Here is a 23,568-nt window from a genome sequence, read left to right as displayed (position 1 = left end):
TCTGTTGTGGTAATAATGATGTTCACAGTGTTTTTGCTAACTTACTCTATGAAATTAAAACAGAAGGTACTGTTCAGGGAAGCCACTTAAGTTTCCTTTGGCCTTCCTGACTTCTGTGATTATTTCTATTTTAGAACCTTGAACTCCTTTAACACAACCTGATTAAAGAATCAACTAGCTTCTATTTATTGCAATTGTTACTGAAGATCAACTATTGAATTATTTAGTAGTGTTGAATTAAAAGAGAGAGAATTTAATATTGTGGCCATCCTCAAAGAGCTTGTGATGTCAAGGTATGTAAAGACAGCATTGACTCAGAGCATTGTTTAAATGATGCTATTCAGAGACATTAAACATATTGGCACTGGATGTTCTTATATACTGGAAATAAAAATAACTTTCAACTTTTTTTTTTTTAAAAATCAGGTCAGGTATGTATGTATATATGTATGTATTTATTGGCTGTGTCAGGTCTTAGTTGCAGCACACGGGATCTTTTGTTTGCGGCGCACGGGCTTCTCTCTAGTTGCAGCACACAGGCTCTCTTGTTGTGGCGCATGGGCTCAGTAGTTGCAGCGCACGGGCTTAGTTGCGCCGTTGCATGCGGGATCTTAATTCCCTGACCAGGGATCGAACCCGCGTCCCCTGCGTTGCAAAACAGGTTCTTAACCACTAAACCACCAGGAAGTCCCAAAAGTAACTTTTAGCTCTTAATGCTCTTACTCCTCCTTTTATAAGAACATTAATTCAGTATATAAACAGATGTCAGTTTTGGTTGTTGTATATCTAAAATACTTTCTTCTGCTCCGTATGATAGGAAAAGATTTGAGATATTGAGTGCCATTTGAAAATTTGGTGGGTGAACCTCATAGAGAATGGTTTCTGGATCCTAACCAGCATCTCTAAAAATCAATAGGCAAGAGAGATTTAGGTCAATTTTTATTATTTTGACAAATTGGGGTGAACCAGGATAGGCCTTATAACTTGCATAGTTCAACTGAAAAGCTGCTTTGAGGAAATAGCTTTCAGTGCAAGTCCGACATTTTGGTGAGAAGGGAGAGTGGTAATAGAGAAAGAAAAGAGAGGAGAAAACATGTTTGCATGTTTATTTAATGAAAGATGGGCTTTAGGGATTGACACTGCATTTCATATAGAAACACTAAAGGAGGCATTACTGAGACCCTCCCATTGGAGAGTAGTGAGGGCAGGAGTAAATCTCCTGAACCACTGCCAGTCTGTCACCATTAGGCCTCCATTTAGATATTGCAAAGTGTTTTTGACTAACAAAATAGCCCATCATGACTGTAGCAGCTCCTATTTGACTTACTAATAGAGGAATTTATTACCTTCCTTCTCTTCTGCTTAGATTAGCTTTGGGATATTGAAGATCTTAATGTATCCTAAAATTAAGAGTATTTTTTTAGGCAAGGGTTTCAAGGAAGAACTAAGACACACATGCATGCACGTGCACAATGTTAAGGCAAGTTGTTAGTCCTTTCATCACTTGTTGCTACTCCTATTTCCCACTGTTTGCTTCACCCCAACATGTTAAATACTCATCAGGAAGTTTAGATATCAGCACACTAAGTTTAAAATATCAAGATATATATAAGAAGCAGTCAGAGAAGAAAGTTTTTTCATTCAAGGAGCTTAGAATAGTATAAGTATTTAGTACTTGCAGTTCTCTAGTCTATAATAGCCTATCAGCCTTTGCACTTGTGGATTTTTAGTAAATGCTTTCCTTTTTAACTTTTTATGTAGAAAAATGTTAAATCTACAGAAAAGTTGAAAGAACAGTATAGTGGACATCCAAATTCCTTTTATATAGATTCACTAATTGTTAACATTTTGCCAAATTATGATTTTTTTCCCCTACTGAGGCTTTTGAGACATCATTAACACTTCATCCATAAAAAAGTGCAGCCTGTGTTTTCCAAGAGGAAGAACATTTTTCTGTGTAACCATAATGTAGTTATTACTCAAGAAATTTAGCACTGAAACAATGCTATTAACTAATAGTGTATTGAAACATATCATAATTAGATGGTATTGTTGACTCAAGGAAACATGTTTTTTTCTGCCCACCTCAAAGATAAATACATTTTCCCCCTTGAAAATCAGTTTGGAGACTTCCCTGGTGGCACAGTGGTTAAGAATCTGCCCGCCCATGCAGGCAACATGGGTTCCAGGAAGATCCCACAGGCTGCAGAGCAACTAAGCCCTGTGCGCCACAGCTACTGAGCCTGCACTCTAGAGCCCACGAGCCACAACTGCTGAGCCCACCTGCCACAACTACTGAAGCCTGTGCGCCTAGATCCTGTGCTCCGCAACAAGAGAAGCCACTGCAATAAGAAGCCCGCGCACCGCAACGAAGAGTAGTCCCTTGTCACTGCAACTAGAGAAAGCCCGCATGCATCAACTAAGACCCAACACAGCCAAAAATAAATAAATAAATAAATAAATTTTTAAAAAAATTTTATTTTATTTATTTTTTTATGCAGCAGGTTCTTATTAGTCATCCATTATATAATATACACATCAGTGTTTACATGTCAATCCCAATCTCCCAATTCATCACACCACCACCCCCACCTCCCACCGCTTTCCCCCCTTGGTGTCCATACGTTTGTTCTCTACATCTGTGTCTCAATTTCTGCCCTGCAAACAGGTTCATCTGTACCATTTTTCTAGGTTCCACATATATGTGTTAATATACAATATTTGTTTTTCTCTTTCTGACTTACTTCACTCTGTATGACAGTCTCTAGATCCATCCACGTCTCTACAAATCACCCAATTTCGTTCCTTTTTATGGCTGAGTAATATTCCATTGTATATATGTACCACATCTTCTTTATCCATTCATCTGTCGATGGGCATTTACGTTGCTTCCATGTCCTGGCTATTGTAAATAATGCTGCAGTGAACATTGGGGTGCATGTGTCTTTTTGAATTATGGTTTTCTCTGGGTATATGCCCAGTAGTGGGATTGCTGGGTCATATGGTAATTCTATTTTTAGTTTTTCAAGGAACCTCCATAATGTTCTCCATAGTGGCTGTATCAATTTACATTCCCACCAACAGTGCAAGAGGGTTCCCTTTTCTCGACACCCACTCCAGCATTTGTTGTTTGTAGATTTTCTGATGATGCCCATTCTAACTGGTGTGAGGTGATACCTCATTGTAGTTTTGATTTGCATTTCTCTAATAGTGATGTTGAGCAGCTTTTCATGTGCTTCTTGGCCATCTGTATGTCTTCTTTGGAGAAATGTCTATTTAGGTCTTCTGCCCATTTTTGGATTGGGTTGTTTGTTTTTTTAATATTGAGCTGCATGAGCTGTTTATATATTTTAGAGATTAATCCTTTGTCCATTAATTCGTTTGCAAATATTTTCTCCCATTCTGAGGGTTGTCTTTTCGTCTTGTTTATGGTTTCCTTTGTTGTGCAAAAGGTTTTAAGTTTCATTAGGTCCCATTTGTTTATTTTTGTTTTTATTTCCATTACTCTAGGAAGTGGATCAAAAAAGATATTGCTGTGATTTATGTCAAAGAGTGTTCTGCCTATGTTTTCCTCTAAGAGTTCCATAGTGTCTGGTCCTTCATTTAGGTCTCTAATCTATTTTGAGTTTATTTTTGTGTATGGTGTTTAGAAGTGCTCTAATTTCATTCTTTTACATGTAGCTGTCCAGTTTTCCCGGCACCACTTATTGAAGAGACTGTCTTTTCTCCATTATATATCCTTGCCTCCTTTGTCATAGATTAGTTGACCATAGGTGCATGGGTTAATCTCTGGGCTTTCTATCTTGTTCCATTGATCTATGTTTCTGTTTTTGTGCCAGTACCATATTGTCTTGATTACTGTAGCTTTGTAGTATAGTCTGAAGTCAGGGAGTCTGATTCCTCCAGCTCCGTTTTCAATTTTCTTAAATTTACTGAGGCTTGATTTGTGACCCAAGATGTGATCTATCCTGGAGAATGTTCCGTGCGCACTTGAGAAGAATGTGTAATCTGCTGTTTTTGGATGGAATGTCCTATATATATCAATTAAATCTATCTGGTCTATTGTGTCATTTAAAGCTTCTGTTTCCTTATTTATTTTCATTTTGGATGATCTGTCCATTGGTGTAAGTGAAGTGTTAAAGTCCCCCACTATTATTGTGTTACTGTCGATTTCCTCTTTTATAGCTGTTAGCAGTTGCCTTATGTATTGAGGTGCTCCTATGTTGGGTGCATATATATTTATAATTGTTATATCTTCTTCTTGGATTGATCCCTGGATCATTATATAGTGTCCTTTCTTGTCTTTCGTAACATTCTTTATTTTAAAGTCTATTTTATCTGATATGAGTATTGCTACTCCAGCTTTCTTTTGATTTCCATTTGCATGGAATATCTTTTTCCATCCCCTCACTTTCAGTCGGTATGTGTCCCTAGGTCTGAAGTGGTTCTCTTGTACACAGCATATATATGGGTCTTGTTTTTGTATCCATTCAGTGAGCCTGTGTCTTTTGGTTGGAACATTTAATCCATTCACATTTACGGTAATTATCAATATGTATGTTCCTATTACCATTTTCTTAATTGTTTTGGGTTTGTTTTTGTAGGTCCTTTTCTTCTCTTGTGTTTCCCACTTAGAGAAGTTCCTTTAGCATTTGTTGTAGGCTGGTTTGGTGGTGCTGAATTCTCTTAGCTTTTGCTTGTCTGTAGAGCTTTTGATTTCTCCATCAAATCTGAATGAGATCCTTGCTGGGTAGAGTAATCTTGGTTGTAGGTTCTTTCCTTTCATCACTTTAAGTATATAATGCCACTCCCTTCTGGTTTGTAGAGTTTCTGCTGAGAAATCAGCTGTTAACCTTATGGGAGTTCCCTTGTATGTTATTTGTCGTTTTTCCCTTGCTGCTTTCAATAATTTTTCTTTGTCTTTAATTTTTGCCAATTTGATTATTATATGTCTCGGTATGTTTCTCCTTGGGTTTATCCTGTATGGGAGTCTCTGAGCTTCCTGGACTTGGGTGGCTCTTTCCTTTCCCATGTTAGGGAAGTTTTCAACTATAATCTCTTCAAATATTTTCTCAGGTCCTTTCTCCTCTCTTTTCCTTCTGGGACCCCTATAATGCGAATGTTGTTGCATTTAATGTTGTCCCAGAGGTCTCTTAGGCTGTCTTCATTTCTTTTCATTCTTTTTTCCTTAATCTGTTCCACAGCAGTGAATTCCACCATTCTGTCTTCCAGGTCACTTATCCATTCTTCTGCCTCAGTTATTCTGCTATTGATTCCTTCTAGTGTAGTTTTCATTTCAGTTCTGTATTGTTCATCTCTGTTTTTTGTTCTTTAATTCTTCTAGATCGTTGTTAAACATTTCTTGCATTTTCTCGATCTTTGCCTCCATTCTTTTTCCGAGGTCCTGGATCATCTTCACTATCATTATTCTGAATTCTTTTTCTGGAAGATTGCCTATCTCCACTTTATTTAGTTGTTTTTCTTGGGTTTTATCTTGTTCCTTCATCTGGTACATAGCCCTCTGCCTTTTCATCTTGTCTGTCTTTCTGTGAATGTGGTTCTTGTTCCACAGGCTGCAGGATTGTAGTTCTTCTTGCTTCTGCTGTCTGCCCTCTGGTGGATGAGGCTATTTAAGAGGCAAGTTTCCTGATGGGAGGGACTGGTGGTGGATAGAGCTGGCTGTTGCTCTGGTGCGCAGAGCTCAGTAAAACTTTAATCCACTTGTGTGCTGATAGGTGGGGCTGTGTTCCCTCCCTATTGGTTGTTTGGTCTGAGGGGACCCAACACTGGAGCCTATGTGGGCTCTTTGTTGGGGGTAATGGCGGACTCTGGGGGGGCTCCCGCCAAGGAGTACTTCCCAGAACTTCTGCTGCCCGTGTCCTTGTCCTCATGGTGAGCCACAGCCACCCCCCGCCTCTGCAGGAGTCCCTCCAGCACCAGCAGGTCAGTCTGGTTCAGTCTCCTATGGGGTCACTGCTCCTTCCCCTGGGTCCCGATGCGCACACTTCTTTGTGTGTGCCCTCCAAGAGTGGAGTTTCTCTTTCCCCCAGTCCTGTCAAAGTCCTGCAATCAAATCCCACTAGCCTTCAAAGTCTGATTCTCTAGGAATTCCTCCTCCCGTTGCCGGACCCCCCCGGTTCGGAAGCCTGACATGGAGCTCAGAACCTTCACTCCAGTGGGTGGACTTCTGTGGTATAAGTGTTCTCCAGTTTGAGTCACCCACCCAGCAGTTATGGGTTTTGATTTTATTGTGATTGCACCCCTCCTACCATCTCATTGTGACTTCTCCTTTGTCTTTGGATGTGGGGTATCTTTTTTGGTGAGTTCCAGTGTCTTCCTGTAGGTGATTTTTCAGCAGTTAGTCGTGCTTCCGGTGTTCTCGCAAGAGAGAGTGAGAGCATGTCCTTCTACTCTGCCATCTTGAACCAATCCCCCTAAATCAATAAATTTTTAAAAAATTATATTGAAAAAAAAGAAAATCAGTTTGAAGGGAAAGTGTTTGCCATTTATTCTATGAATTTGAGTAGTATATATCCATTACAGTGCAGGAAGTAATAATTGTGCTTGAAGTGGGCATCTTTCATCCGTGAATATCTGTTGAAAGGCGTGATCCATTTGCCTTACATTTGTGCTTCAAAGAATATTTCATCTGTGCTGTGCATGTGTGTAATATATATTTACAAACCTTGTGTTTTTATTGCTGTTGCTTGCTAACATTTGTAGAGAATTTTGTCAGTAAGAAATAAGATATTATGTGCCATGTATCATAAGGACTGTTAGATTTGATTCTTAATAATTTTTCTCATTCTCCTCTTAGACAAGCTATACTCATGAACTGCCCAGCTTCATTGTTGGAAGGAAATAAATATTTTTGGTATCTCGGTGCTGCTTTGCCTTCATGCTTATGTTAGCTGGAGGACAAATGTTTAGCTGATTGTCACAATTACTCATGCTTTGCTTTGAAAGAGAGGCATAGCAAGGAATTATTTGATATTTTACTGGCAAATCATCAAGTAGATGTCTCCTTTTGGACTTCTTATTCATCCAATTGACAAGGATTTTTTTAATGGAATAATAACATGAAGTTTCACAGTGTTTTGGTCAGTAGTTATTCCCTACCACATCCTGTATGTGTTCTGTCTGTTTGTTTGTTTTTCCGCAAATGTTGACATGATACTAGATTCCACACAGTCATCTGCTTTCAACTCAGTTTTGACACCAGGATTTGAACTTTGTACATCAAATTCTATTCCTCAATTCAGTGCCCATTCTGCCAACTGAAATTAATTTTTACTTTATCTCTAAAGTGTTGTCCCATTTTTAACTTTCTAACTCCCTTGTGATCATTACTCTTGTCTAGGAGAAGCAATAGGCTTCTGTACTGCAGGAAACAGACTAGAAAGGGAACAATGATCTGTTATGAAACTCAAAGAGCAAAAGTTTATAAGGGCTTAAAAAATTCTTTTTCATCAAAACATTTGGTCCCCAAAGCCTGCATGAAATACAAGATAGATATTTTCCTAATTAAGTGCTCCCTTCATGTAAAATATAGTGAAGTAATCAGCTAATTTTAAACTTCATTTGGTATTTAAGTATTATCCGTTATATGTGATAAGCTTTTTGAAGAATGTATATTCTTTCTAGAAAACGGGTTTAAAAACCAATTAGTCATGTAGCTCTAAAGAGTAAAACAACCAGTCCAACCTTTGCTTCCATTCTTAATAAGATTAATGTGCACGCTTGAGTTCTTAACATGAAATCTATCTAATCATCAGAAGGAAACGAACATGCTTTTCTGCTTGACTTTAACCCCACCATGTTTAGGGAAGCAGTTTATTCTGTTTGGAAAGTTCCTCACAACAGTTTCTTGAAACAGCATGTTTCTTTGCAGGAGTAGAATTGCTTTCTAGTCAAGCAACAAACAAAGTTAAGCCCTTTAATTGTCACCAAAAATTGTCAGCTTTAACTCAGTGGTATTAAAAGCCTCTGGCAACACCACATCCAACAACTGTAGGTACTTGGCTATTTTCAAATGTACATTGAACGTTTTCCAAAACTGACCATAAGCTAGGCCATAAAACAAATTTTGGAAGACTAAACATTGTTTAATTGTCACTTCTCCCTAAATTGATCTATGTATCCAGTATACAACCCAGGAAAAATTTTTGTGGGAATTAATAAACTGATTTTAAAATGTATAAGGAAATGCAGAGGGCTAAGAATAGTCAAGACTATCATTAAGAAAAACAAAATTGAAGTATTTACAATATCAAATATTAAGACTTAGTAAAGCTATAGTAAATAAGGTAATGTAGAACTGGTGCAAGAATAGATGAATAGACAAATGGAACAAAGTAGAAAACACAGAGATAGACCCACACACCTGATTATGGCAAATCCTCCATCTCAATTCAGTGGAGAGAGGATGGTCCTTTCAATACATGGTGCTGGGTCAATTTGATGCCATATAGAAAAAATAAATTTAATCTTGGCTTCACCTCACAGCAGTTAAAAAAAAACTTCCTGGTAAAATATAGATATAAATGTGAAAAGTAAAATAATAAAACTTGTTAAAACACAGAATATCCTTATGACCTTGGAGTAGGAAAACATATCTTAAATAAGATACAAAAAGTACTAATGATAAAGGAAAAGATTGCTAATTGGATTAACATTAAAAATTTTTGTTCATCAAGGTACCATTAAGAGAGAAGCAGCAAGCTACAGACTGAGAAAAGATACTAACAATATGTGTATCTGACAAAGGGCTCATATACCAACTATATTAAGAAATTTAATAATCAATAAGAAAAAAAGGTTATCTGACAAAAAACTGAGTGAGAGTCTTGAATGGATACTCACAAGAGGATATCTAAATGTTCACTAAATATAGGAAAAGGATCTCAACCTCATTAATCATCAAGGAGTAAAACTACTCGGAGATAACATACACACCTACCAGAATGGCCACAATTTAACAAAACTGACAATACCACGTATTCACAAGAACGTGGAGTTGGGCTTCCCTAGTGGCGCAGTGGTTAAGAACCTGCCTGCCAATGCAGGGGACATGGGTTCGAACCCTGGTCCGGGAAGGTCCCACATGCCACAGAGCAACTAAGCCCGTTCGCCACAACTACTGAGCCTGCGCTCTAGAGCCCGTGAGCCACAACTACTGAGCCCACATGCTGCAACTACTGAAGCCTGTGTACCTAGAGCCCGTGTTCCGCAACAAGAGAAGCCACCGCAATGAGAAGCCTGCGCATCGCAACGAAGAGTAGCCCCCACTCACCACAACTAAAGAACACCTGCGCACAGCAACAAAGACCCAACACAGCCAAAAATAAATAAATAAATAAAATAAATAAATTAAAAAAAAAAAGAATATGGAATATCTGGAACTCTTTAACGCTAGTAGGTGTCTAAGTTGTTACCTGCTATTTTGCAAAACTGGCTATATCTGTTAAAACTGAACATATGAATATCCTATGACTGAGCAATTCTACTCCTAGCTATATACCCAGACAGAGGATGTGCATACATAAGTGCACCAAAAGACGTAAAGAATGTTCATCAGAGCATTATTAGCCAAATCTGGAAATAGCCCAAATGTCCCTTTTGGAATATTCATACAATGGATTCATATAATGGATACATAGATATGCAATGATGAAAAAGAACTAACTACTGCTGTACTCAACAACATGGATGAATCTAATACATATAATGTTGATAACAAAAGCCAAATTCAAATTAATAAATTCTGTATGGTTCCATTAATATAAAGTCCAGGCCTTTATCAGAAAACAAAATCTACCTTTTTTCCAGGCTGAAAAGCCTAACTGGAGAAATGGTGTTTGTCAAAGACTGTTTAAAGGATAAACTGCTCTTTTTTTTTTCTTTCTTTTTAATAATTTGGAAATTTTTAACACAGAAGATTATGGAGAATTATACAAAAACAGTTATCCTTAATCTAAATATTTGTGTTTTGATATATTTGTATCAGATCTTTTTTACTAAGAAAATAAACAATAAATATACAGTACAATACAATAAAGTCAATGCTACCTTTGTTCCCATCCCCAATTCCAAAACCCTTTTTCCCCAGAGAGTATTACCATAAAAATATCTTTCCCATTTATTTTAATAGTTAATATTTAAATATATTATTGTATATACTATATATAAATACATGTGAAAAGGAAAACAATAATATGTATGTATATATTTGTTTCTTTTAAACTTAACATACAGAGTACTCTAACTTGCTTATCTTTCTATAATTTTTAAATCTTGAGATTTATCAACTTATAGATCTATTAATAGCTCTTAATTCTAAATGAACTTTACTATATGAATTATTGCACTTAATTGTTCATAATATTTTATGCTGTTCTAAATTATAATCTTTTGAAATCAAGCTGACTCTGCCAAAAAAAAAAAACAACTTGATTTGTATTATTGTACTCCCTCAAAGATTGCCTTTACTCAATTGTACTTTAAGATGATACTGTCTCATCTTTTATCAAAAAGTGATATAAGAAACAACCTTGTGAAATTTCTTATTTAATATCCAGAATTTGGGGGGTATCCCTGTATCCACTATTATTACTCAGAGCTTACTATATCAAGCGCTGCATCAAAAATTTCTTTTAGAACTTTGTGCTAGAAAATATTTGCCTTTCCTGACAAATTGCTATGCTTTGTCCCTTCTATTAATGAGAATTATCACTGATTATGTCGCCTTTTTGTCTTGGAGGCTAGGAGGCCGTAATAGTTTTTTATTATTTCTCTAACAAATTACAACAAACTTTGTGGCTTAAAACAGCATAAATGTATTATCTTATATAGTTCAGTAGGTTAGAAGTCCAATACAAGTCTCACTGGGCTAAAACCAAGGTGTCAGCAAGTCTGTGTTCCTTTATGGAGGCTCTAAGGGAGACTCTGTTTACTTGCCTTTTCCAGCTTCCAGAGGCTACACCCTTGCCATGGCCTCTTCCTCTAGCAACACTGGGGAGAGTCCTTCTTGGTCTTTGTCACACTTACATCTTTCTGGTTCTCTATAGGCACACCTTCCTCTATTTGAAGGTCCCTGTGATAACATTTGTCCTATCCAGATAATCTCCCTATTTTAAACTCAGTTTATTGGCAACCTTAATCCCATCTGCAGCCTTAATTTTCCCTTGCCTAAGTAAACATGCCCACAAAATCCAGAGATCGGGACATGGACATCTTGTGGGGCAGGGGCGCAGCAGGGGAAGGGTGTTATTCTGGCTACTGCAGAGACTTAGAGCCAAGTATGGAACTTAATTTAGCCTTGTTGAAGGTTTTTGTTTTTGTTTTTAATATTTATTTATTTAGGCACGCTGAGTCTTAGTTGCAGCACACAGGATCTTTGTTGCGGCATGCAGACTCTTAGTTGCAGCATGTGGACTTTCTGGTTGTGACATGCAAACTCTTAGTTGCAGCATGCACGTGGGATCTAGTTTCCCGACCAGGGATCGAACCCGGGCCCCCTGCATTGGGAGCATAGAGTCTTAACCACTGTGCCACCAGGGAAGTCTTGACCTCATTGAAGATTTTGATGGGCCACATCAAAACTTCTTTTCTCCCAATTTTTATTTTCTAATATTTTTATTTTTCTTGGTCCTGGTTTTTTAATTTCAATTTCAGAATTCTAAAAAAATTTACCACCATTTTGTGGTGTGTTTATATTATAGTTGCCTCAAATTCTTTGTACAACAGACGAAGGATAAATAAAATAATTTGAAAACTTAGACCTTGTGCATGCTTAGAAGATGAAGATGATGGTAATGATAGTGGTAATGACCTCTCTCTGTATATAGATAAGGATCTGCTAGTCTCTCAGTCTCAGTCTCAGTTGCGTAAAGTTGTGACCAGAATTGTTAGCTAAGACAGCACACTATTCACATGTTAGCCAGGACACAGAAACAACCTAAATGTCCATCAACAGATGAATGGATAAAGAAAATGTGGTATTTGGGCTTCCCTGGTGGCTCAAGGGTTGAGAATCCGCCTGCCAATGTAAGGGACGCAGGTTCGAGCCCTGGTCTGGGAAGATCCCACATGCCACAGAGCAACTAAGCCTGTGTGCCACAACTACTGAGACTGCGCTCTAGAGCCCGTGAGCCACATCTACTGAGCCCGTGTGCTATAACTACTGAAGCCCGCATGCCTAGAGCCAGTGCTCTGCAACAAGAGAAGCCGCTGCAAGGAGAGGCCCACACACTACAACGAAGAGTAGCCCCTGCACACAGCAACAAAGACCCCACGCAGCCACACACACACAAAAAATGTGATATTTATATACAATGGAATATTACTTAGCCATTAAAAAGAATGGGGGCTTCCCTGGTGGCACAGTGGTTAAGAATCCACCTGCCAATGCACGGGACATGGGTTCGAGCCCTGGTCCGGGAAGATCCCACATGCCACGGAGCAACTAAGCCCGTGCGCCACAACTACTGAGCCTGCGCTCTAGAGCCCACAAGCCACAACTACTGAAGCCCATGCACCTAGAGCCCGTGCTCTGCAACAAGACACTGCGATGAGAAGCCCTCGCACCGCAATGAATATAAGCCCCCGCTCGCCACCACTAGAGAAAGCCCGCGCGCAGCAACGAAGACCCAACGCAGCCAAAAATTTAAAAAATTTTTAAAATTAAAAATGAAATAATGCCATTTGCAGCAACATGGATGGACCTAGAGATTATCATACTAAGAGAAGTAAGTCAGAAACAGAAAGACAAATACCATATGATACCGCTTATATGTGGAATTTAAAATACAACACAGTTGAACATATCTGAGAAACAAAAACAGACTCACAGACATAGGGAACAGACTTGTGGTAGCCAAGGGGGAGGGGGGTGGGGAAGGGAAGGATTGGGAGTTTGGGATTAGGATATACAAACTATTATACATAGGATGGATAAACAACACGGTCCTACTGTGTAGCCTAGGGAGCTATTCAATATCCTGTGATAAACCATAATGGAAAAGAATATGAAAAAGAATATATATATGTATAACTGAGTCACTTTGCTGTACAACAGAACTTAAACACAACATTGTAAATCAACTATACTTCAAAAAAAATTTTTTTTAAAGAAAGAAAAAAAAGAATTGTTAGCTAAGAGATTGGCCCCCATGTGATTCCTAAACAGATGGAGAGGTCAGCTGGAGTCAGAGTGGGCTGAGGAAGATTCTGGGTTGAGTGTTTTCAGCTTTGAATTATATATGAAAATCATCTTAACTATCATATTTGGTCTTACCCTTTGTACTTACTAAAACCTTTAACGACTATTATTCCTTTGTTTTAATTTTCAGTAATGTATTTATTATCTGAAGTTACACCCTGGAACAGCTTTGTTAAGAATATATTTAAAGATCAAGCAAATTAAGATAAATCCCCTTCACTAAAGATAGTAAAAGGAGGAAAGTTAACCAAAATCTGTGTTTCTATATGAGGCCAGAGTGTTAAAGACAAATAAGACTTCTGAATGTTTTAAAATTTCCTATTAGTTGAAGCTGGATTTGTTGTTCTTATGGTGTTCCTGTTGGATAAATTCTGGAAGGAATGAAGGAAGAACACCAGTCAGCTAGTACATGATTCTTTTGCTCGTATTCCAAATTGAGATTTACAATTACACAGGACAGTTACATTAGAAATGTAGGCAGCATGTTTATTTTGTTTTTAATTAGGTACAATAACTTACAATAAATGAAAAAGGAATTCTGAAACAAAATAGCTACTTTCCCATTTTATGTTTTGCTCTTCTCATGGTATAAGTCTGTTACACTTATACAATACACGGGAGGGTAGAGAGTGATTTTTATAGCAGCTGTTGTGTCCCTCTCGTTGCAGAGGAATAAAAAGAGCCTGTAGTTACTTATATTCGTGAGTGGTAACTACATTCTTTTTCATTATTAGCTGAAGCTAGAGTGAAAATAAAAATCACAGAAGGCCTACTTTTGGCTTGAAATCGTTTACTTCATTAATGTAAGGAAGATGTGACACAACTTCTCACTACCACTTCTTTCTCCCCTTTTATTTTATCCTAAGCTAATAAAAAATTAAGCAAGTCTGTAACTAAAAGACAAAATATAGGAGCAATATGGGGGTATAAGTTACTGAAATTTTATATATAATGATTTTTTTTCCCCTTCCATCCTAGCTTTTCTCATGCATTTTAAAGGTTTCAGAAAAATAAATAAATCCACTATACTTTAAAAAAGAGAGAATAATACAACAAGATATTTGGGGGTCAGTAAATATTATATTTATGTTAATTATTTTTCTTTCTCAACTTTTATTTGGAAAAAATTTCAAACCTACAGAAAAGTTGCAGAGAGATTACAATATACAGTCTTACACCCTTTACCTAGATTCATCAATTATTAATACTTTGCCACATTTGCTTTATTTCTCTCTCTTTACACACACGTGTATATATATATACAGGCATACTATTATTTATTATTTTCTGCTTTATTTGACAGTGTCACACATCCTAATCCTTCAGCTATAAATGCTTCAGCCATGTTTTTCCTAAGAACAAAAATATTCTCCTGCTCTTGTTCAAAATACAGAATCTGATTTTACTTTTTCATGAATCCTGTCTATTACCTGTGTTTTATCAGCATTCAAGAACAAAGGAAGCAGTGAGGGGAATTATTAATAGCAGCCACCCACTTCCTCAGTTATTCACCACTATGCATCTTTCAGAAACCAAGTGTGAAAATGAAAGATAGAGGTTGATTTTCAAACCTAAATAAATATAAAGTAATTGATGGACAAGGCCCCTGTAGCATTAAAAGTAAGCCCAATTTCGTAAGATATCACATACAGTTGAATCATTTCCGCAAATACCTATTAGTATTTATTTTCATATATTCATAGACTTTCAGAGTTGGAAGGGCCTTACAATGTATGTTGTATAACTCACTCATTTTACAGATGAGAAGAACTGAAGTTCAAGGTCACACACCAGAGATGAGATTAGAATCTGGCTTTTCAAACTCTTAATGCAATATTCTTTCTTTTATGTCATGTTGCCTCCCCATGAGCCCTTGTTGCTTGTGTTGGGGTCTTGATAAATGCGAAAGGTAAAATGTCTGAGACTACGACACCTAACTAACTAATGTATCCCTAATGTAATAACTAATGTAATCTCATCTGGATGAACTACAGCCATGCTTCTCAGACTTTAATGTGCATGTGAATTTCCTAGTCATGTTGTTGAAATGCAAATTATGAATCAGTAAGTCTGAGATAGGGCCTGAGAACCTGCATTTCTAACATGTTCATCCGATGCTGATGCTGCAGATCCGTGAACTACATGTTGAGTAGCAGTTATCTAGAACCAGCACAGAAATCTCATAGCCTCCGGACACCAGCAAAGTAGAAAAAACTACAAAATACTTAGGTTATGTAAAGTATAGAGAATAATATAACTAATACCTATTTACTCATCATCAAGCCAAAATAAAATACTTTTAAAAGTTCTTGTTTTCCTCAAATATCGTGTATTAACGCATATATATGGAATCTAGAAAAAAGGTACACATGAACTGGTTTGCAAGGCAGAAATAGAGACACAGATGTAGAGAACAAACGTATGGACACCAAGGGGGGAAAGCGGGGCGGGGGGCGGGTGGGATGATTTGGGAGATTGGGATTGACATATATACACTAATATGTATAAAATAGATAACTAATAAGAACCTGCAAAAGAAAAATTTTTTTTAGAGTTCTTGTTTTCCTAACTTTTATGTCACTTTAGAGAAGGGAGTTTTATCCCAATATATTAATTTATAGATGCAACTACCTATTTCCCCAATATTGTTATATACTGAGATTCCACAGACTTTAATGGTACTAAGGAAGGAAATATTAATTCAGGTGATGAAAAGAACCATAGTCAAACTGAACTGTCAGTCAAAAAGCACAACCAATGAAGTTCCATTTTTACTCTCAATAAAAAGATCTTTTAAACCAGCTACCTTTATTCATTTAACAAATACTGAGAGTTCACACTCCCATGTAGTTTACATTCTGATTTCATTCCTTTATATCTAAGTCTGTATGCTGTTTTGAATTGTCTAAATGATTATTGAAAGGTACAAATGCTAGGTTTTAAGGATTTTGCATTTGGGTTTTTTGTTGTTGTTTAAAAAGAATAACTAGCAGTATACTTAGTGGCCATCTCAATACTACATGGAATACATTTGTAACTGGAGCAAATAAATATAAAAGACATTTCATATATATGAAGAAATTTGTTCTCTGAATATCTCCCAAAATGCTTATAGAAGTAATAATTACTTCATTGTTACTCAGAGTAGTTTTAGCAGTAAAATAACAAGGCAAAGTCATAAAACATGTCAAGGATAGTGAGGTATAAGGAGGAAGACAACTCAGATAAATATTAATTAAGCTTCTACTTTCTCCTAGTGTAGGGGGGTGGGGTACCAATATAAAAAGAAACTGGGCTTCCCTGGTGGCGCAGTGGTTGAGAGTCTGCCTGCCAATGCAGGGGACACAGGTTCGAGCCCTGGTCTGGGAAGATCCCGCATGCCGCGGAGCAACTATGCCCGTGAGCCACAACTACTGAGCCTGCGCGTCTGGAGCCTGTGCTCCGCAACAAGAGAGGCCGCGATAGTGAGAGGCCCGCGTACCGCGATGAAGAGTGGCCCCTGCTCACTGCAACTAGAGAGCCCTCGCACAGAAACGAAGACCCAACACAGACAAAAATAAATAAATAAATAAATAAATAAAATTAAAAAAAAAAAAAAAAGAAAGAAACGAAGGCAGTCTTCAAGGTGATCATTGCTCTGAAGGGGAGGCAGGCATCCAAACAGATAATTAGAATACAGTGTGACAAATGAAAACAGGTATGGACAAAATCTAGGAGCAGTGCAGGAAAGTTGCAGAGGAAATGGAGTTAGAGAATGTAATATATTTTAAAAATGATTAAAGAAACTACGAGAATTCAGAATTTCTATAAAAGAGGATGGATAGATTACATGATAATATAGAGTCTAGGTGAAAGGTATAAAAAGAGTTTTGACTGTAAAATTCAACTTTGCTGTTTGTTTGAAGTTTCATAATAAAATGTTGGATAAAATAATAGTTATAAAAAAACATATAGTATGATATAGAGGGGCCACAATTTTTACTTTTCTTGTGAGTGAGTGTAGGTTCTTAATAAATAGAAGGAAAGGAACAAAATAGAAGAGAACTTACCAGTTCACAGTGGGGAAGGCAGGTTGTCACTTAAGTAAAGCAGAAATGCCTTGCACTGGTATCATGAACGTGTCTGTCCTGAGACCCAAGAGAGTAAAAGTGCATCCATTAAGGAAAATGTAGCAACCATCAGGGTGCGAGGACATTCCAAACGTAGGTGTAGAATTGCCTCAGATACTAGGGGTTTCGACTACACAATGAAATTTTAATAGATATTGGACTCTAGTTCTTATGCAGTATAAACGATAGGTTGTAATTTTGGGGTAATATCAAAATCTTAAATAGAAACATTGTTTATCAATGAATTTAATTTATACCAAATTAACTTAATAAGTAGTGATATACTAGAAATATTGGTAATATTTTCAATCTTAGAGCCTAGATATTGATTTCAAAACCTAATTTAAGAGAATTTGCTTTAATGAGCATTTCTTGATACTATTAAATGGATAGATATTTGTATTTACTTGGATTTTTAAATGACCTTTATGTCAATTCATATTATGTTAAATGATATGATATACAGCTAGTTATGGTTAAGGTTTGAATGCTCTGATTATTTTAGTCTGTTGTTAGATCAGCAGTGAAGATTGTGTGGCTAAGGTCTTGCTTTGTATGCTTTTATATACATGTATGCTATTATATACATATGTCTTTATATACGTTCGATCCTCAAAGCACTGTGAGTTGTTGAACAAGTATTACTTTTTAAATACCTTATTGATAATTTGGAAGCTAGATTTGATTTCCTAATTAGAAAACTGATATTGAAAGATACAACGAAAAGTCCTTCATATTGCCTTGTTTTGTAGATGTGAAATTCTCTTGAAAATCAAAGGTATATAAACTCAATCATGACTTCCATTATGAAGTAACAATATATTCTAATGGGGAAATGTTGCCAATGTTATAATAAAATGTAGGAACCATTTAAAATAATATATTCAAGGAGAAAATAATTTTCCAATATTAAACTGTATTATATAATTTAACTCACAAAATATACCACTTTCACTTAAACTGTATCAGAAACTTTGTTTCCTTGGTGAGTTATTGAAAGAAGAATAAAATATGCCCTGTAGTTAGTCTAACCCTTTAAGTGTTTTTTACAGTGCTTTCTGAAGAGATTCTCGTTTAAACCTTCAGGTTTCTAGCTTTAACATCACAAGGTGTTTATATTGTATAATATCTCTTTGTTTAGAGATGGTTGTGGCTTTTGAAATGTGTTAAACTTACTAAATTCTTTTTAATAAGAGGCCCTTAAAGAGATTGATTTGTTTTGAGTTCTGGGGGTTTTTTTTTGGCTGCGCCACGCAGCATGCAGGATCTTAGTTCCCAGACCAGGGATTGAACTTGTGCCCCCTGCAGTGGAGACCACTGGACCTCCAGGGAAGTCCCTGTTTTGAGTTTATATTTCTGAATATCTTAAATTTTGGTAGGATGTTGGGCATTCACATGTTGTCACATTTATACTGTCACTTATCCTTAAATGAAATCAGCCTTGTGAAATAGTTTTGTTGTCATTGCTGTCTTATTTAACAGCTGGGGAAACTGAGACTTTGGGGTTGAAATTCAAGATTTCAGCTGGCCCCAACTCTTCTAACTGCAGATCTCCTGTATCTTGTGGGTTTGAAGTCATGGTGCTTATTTTAGTATATTGGTAGAGTTGAAGTAGTGAAAAATTATTACTGATGTAATGCTTCAACAGTTTTATTACGTCAAGGGCACGGATAAAACTGATGCCAAATTGTAGAAGCTGTTATCGGTGTGTCCTGCTTTAGAACACCTGAAATAGTTTTACACTGTTAATCCTAGTATGCTTGTAAGCACTGGATTCTAAAGGTAAGTTTGGCAAAGTTGTTGAAACCTGGGTACCCTGGTCTTAAAGAAGAGAAACTTTTGGAACATGTATTGAAAGGATCCATTCTCATAAGCATTCCTTGTTATATATACTACGGGAAATGTAACGGGAATATCATTTGACATCTAAACTCATGATATAGTAAGGCTATTTATAACAAGGTTTTAGCCATGGACAAGTATATATAATTATTCCATCTAAAGCTTTTTGACATAATTAATATATTTTTTATACAGTTTAACATAGGTAACAGATATTTGTTTCCTAATGAAATTAGGTCCCAAAATTTTCGTAAATAAAGGGAACTGGGTTAATATGGAAATACCTTTTTCCTCTTTCTTTTTTTCTCTATTTTTTTCTATTTCCCCGCCTCTGGTTTAATGTCCAACTGGCTGTGAATATTTGGAGGGTATTGACAGGTTATTTAGACTTGACAGTCTTCCCAAGTTGCTGGCAGGAATACATTGCTGAGTTTGCTCTTCTGAACAGTGAATGGTGTGTGTAGGGGAAATTGCATAATTTATGATAGAACTAAAGGATTTTAAAGTTAGTTTTGACTTGAATTTAATAATTTTCTCTGGGGTAATGGAATGTCTTTTTATAATAATAAAGTTTGATTTTTAAAATTATCTTGAATCTTATGACTTGGGAAAATAAAGTTACAGTGCTTTGTACTCAGACTCTTAACTTGATAATGCTAGCATTTTTCTTCTCCTGGGGTTAAGATTTAAGGGTAATGGTTGTAATACCAGGGCAGTTGTTAATACTTTCCTTTACTTTCACTCAAAGCCCTGTTTTTCCTAGAGGTTCTCAAGTTACTTATCAAAGATATGGACTATCTCATACCAAAAGTATAAATTTGTATTTTCTTTTCAAGGGACCGAGTAGGCACCAAATCACCTTGTTCAGTTGGCATTGATTGCCTAGAGGTTTACTCTTTCTCTGATGATTTCTGCTCATTCTGAATATTTACTTTCTTAACCTTAATCTTGTTCTCTGCCTATGAAATTTAAATATGTGAATAATACATGCCATTTGCCTGAATGTTTTTCTTTTTTTACTTTCTTGACATATTTTTAAAATGTTCAGCATCAGTCAAGTATTTATTAAACTCTTCCTATTTTCTTGTGATTTATTAAGAACATACAATTTAAACAACAAAATACATTTCAGTCTAGGAGAGTCATGGAATACAATTTAGAATGCCAGTGCCTCTTTGGTCTTGAACACTTATATTCCTTTCCTTATATTTTTTTGTCTTTGTTTTGCTTTTGTTTGTTGTTGTTATTGTTGCCATATTTCAAAGAAAAAAGGCAAGAGCAAAATCATTTTTGTTCCCATTGGCCTTATTAGACTATAGGCTATTAGAAGGGTTAAAGAAGGAAAAGGACCTATATGTGTGTTTGTGGACACTTACTAAGTAATATTTTGTAATTGCCAATGTCATTGTAGAAGTGACTGGGAAGACTTTGGGAAAGTGGGAAAGTGAATTATCTCAAAACAACAGAGGGGTTCTACAACAAAGATCAGCAAACATTTTCTTAAAGGGCCATATGGTAAATATTTCGGGCTTTGTGGGCCATATGGTCTCTGTTGCAGCTACTCAACTCTCCTGCAACTACACAACTACTCAATTCTGCTGTTGTAGTGTCAAAGTAGATGAATGAGCTCTAGATAGTAAGTAAATAAATGAGTTTGTTTGTGTTCTAATAAAACTTCATTTACTTTTGTAACTGGTGTAACTGGTGGCTGGCCTGCCAACCCATGTTCTATAGCATTCTAACAAATAATATTCATAAACAGCCATGTGTTTATTTAGTTCTCTGCCCCAGAAATACATCTTTTATTAAAGTTGAGGATAATCTGTAAAATCATAGAAGACAGAGGATTTCCTGTTTTAAAATGGCCTAGTAGATGTATACTGAAATATTTTCAGGTAAAGCAATATGATGTTTGGAATTTCCTTTAAGATACTCTGTGGAAAAGACCTGGTTCATATAGATGAACCAGGTTTGACCAAATGTTGGTAAATATAGAAGCAGATGATGGGTGAATGGAAGAAATTCATTACACTGTGTTCTCTACTTCTATGTAAGTTTGAAAAAGTCCATATGAAAAAGTTACCACTTAAATAAATAATGGCCCAGTAAAGGCAGCAGTTTCTTCCTTCTCTTGGAATCACTTTGAAATAGAAAGGAGAATAAGAAACAGAAATACAAGCTCCATCTTCAGTACAACCAGAGAGCTCTCTGCAATCCCAAAGCACAATACTGAAGAACGGCTGCCAGATCTAGTAAAGAGAGTGTGTGAGAAGACCCCAAGAGAGGATGCCTATGATATGGTTGCAGATCCCCAGCAAAGCTGAGAGAGCTTGGTTCTCCAAAATAAGTGGCTGGCCTCAGACTTCTCCAAAGCAGCAATCAACACTAACACTACCCACGAAGTCCTCAAGGAAAGATTAATTTAGGAATCTTGTGCCAATCCAAATAATCATTCAATATAAAGGCAAAGACAAACATTTTTTAACATGCCAAGCTATAGGGAATTTAGCTCCATGAGTCCTACCTCTATAAGATGAAGTTCAGCCAATCAAGAAATGAAAGGAAAAATGACAGTTAAAGTATTGTTAGTAAGCCTAGAGTCCATCAATCTATAAAATTAAGATTAAAACAAATGTGAAGATTAGATTTTGCAGAGTATGAATGTTTAAAATTTTGACAATGTTGACAGTTTTCTAACGAAAGTTGGAAGGGTGCAGGACAAATGATGTAAAGTGGTAGAAACCCCAGTTTTTTAACAAGCTGTCAAAATATGTCATCTAAAATCAATAAATTCAATAAAAGAAGTGTGTGGGGTTGGGGGGAGGTATATAGGTAGATAGATGATAGATAGATAAACACTAAGAAAAGTTACATAATAAATAAATAAAATAAACTGGATAGTAGAAGGGAGGGAAAAAGACACGTAACTATAAGTTCATCATTGCTCATAATAAGAGAAAAAATATATATATACATCTATATATCAGGAGTACCAACTGATGGAATTGCCATTTTTAATTGGGTTGGCTAGAGTAGACCTCACTCAAAAAGTGAAATGTGAACAAAGATTTGAAGGAAGTGAGGGAGCTTGATAGTTTTCTGGAGAAACGGTATTCTAAGTAGAGGTAATAGCTATTGCAAAGGTTCTGGAACAAGAGTATAGCTGGTATGTACAAAAACCAGAAAAGAGCCTAGGGGCTAAAGCAGAATGATTGAGAGAGTGGTATGAGGTGAAGTCAGAGAGATAATTGGGTATCAGATAATATTGGGCCTTAAAGGCAGTTCAAAGAACTTAGATCTTACTCTAAAATGACTACTAATCCAAAAAAAAAAAACTTTCCATATGAATATTAGAAGTACGTGTTTAACTAAAACAAAGCAAACATAGACCATTTAGTAAACTATTTTTAAGAAGAAAGAGCAGCAATAAAAACAAAAAACATAAAAATTTTATAGCATAAAATTTGACGACTGAAAGGACATTAAATATACGTTATATTAATAAATATAAACAGGCTAAACTTTTCTATTAAAAGAATCCCAGATTAGATCACAAAGAAAGCTATAGAGTCATAAAACAAAGAAACTCAGGAAAAGTAACAAAATTAAAGGACAGGCAGAGCATTAACAGGCATTTGCAAACTAAAAGGAAAAAATTCAGGGGTCATGATCCTAGTATTGGACAAGACTTAGTACAAAAAGAATTACATTAGATTAAAGGGGACATATAAGATCTGAATAAAGAAAACCTTTAAATGCTTCTCAGGAACACAAAGACTAAAATAGAAAGGCTTACAAGGTTCTTGATTAAGAATGACTCAAAAATCACATAGATGTCAGTTTCCTTATGTTAATCCATTGAGTTAATAAGATCTCAACTTCAAAACAAACAAACAAAAAAACTAACATTTATTGAATACTTATTCTATGCCAGGCACTGTTCTAAGTGCTTTATGTGTATTCATCATTTAGTCCTTACAGCAACTTTATGTGGCAGGTGCTAGTATTACGTTTTGTCCATTTTTCAGTGAAGAAACTTGAGGCACAAAGAGGCTAATGAACTTGCAAAGGTTGCAGTTAGAGTAAGTTACAGAATCAGAATCTGAACTCAGGAGTGATTATAGATTCTATGCTCTTAATCACAATGCTGTGTTATTTTTGAAGCTGATTGTGTGTGTGTGTGTGTGTCTGTGTGTAACTAGAAATACTGACTCTGAAGTTCATATGGAGGTACAAATAAGCAAAAATAGCCAGGAAAATTCTTAAAGGAAAGTAATAAGGGAAACTATCCCACCCTACCAGATGTAAAAATATAAAGCTAGGATATTTAAAACAGTGTGGCTACTATGACATGAGCATATAGATCATTGGACAGAAAAAGATCCAAATTCATATAGG

At 36.2% G+C, this 23,568-nt stretch overlaps 1 protein-coding gene and 1 long non-coding RNA gene across 2 annotated transcripts in view; one reads left to right on the top strand and one right to left on the bottom strand.

Moving 5' to 3' along the window:
• LOC309642731 overlaps positions 1 to 23,568 on the bottom strand; it is a 414,473-nt gene that overhangs the window by 159,578 nt on the left and 231,327 nt on the right. The gene's annotated exons all lie outside the window — the stretch shown is intronic.
• Positions 1 to 23,568, top strand: part of MCU (mitochondrial calcium uniporter) — a 221,220-nt gene that overhangs the window by 146,461 nt on the left and 51,191 nt on the right. The gene's annotated exons all lie outside the window — the stretch shown is intronic.

This window comes from Balaenoptera physalus (genome assembly GCF_965194825.1).
Source record: "Balaenoptera physalus genome assembly, chromosome: 14".
In the NCBI taxonomy this organism is placed as follows: Eukaryota; Metazoa; Chordata; class Mammalia; order Artiodactyla; family Balaenopteridae; genus Balaenoptera; species Balaenoptera physalus.
Note: the sequence above shows the minus strand (reverse complement) of the source record. Positions and strands in the feature narration are given on the sequence as shown.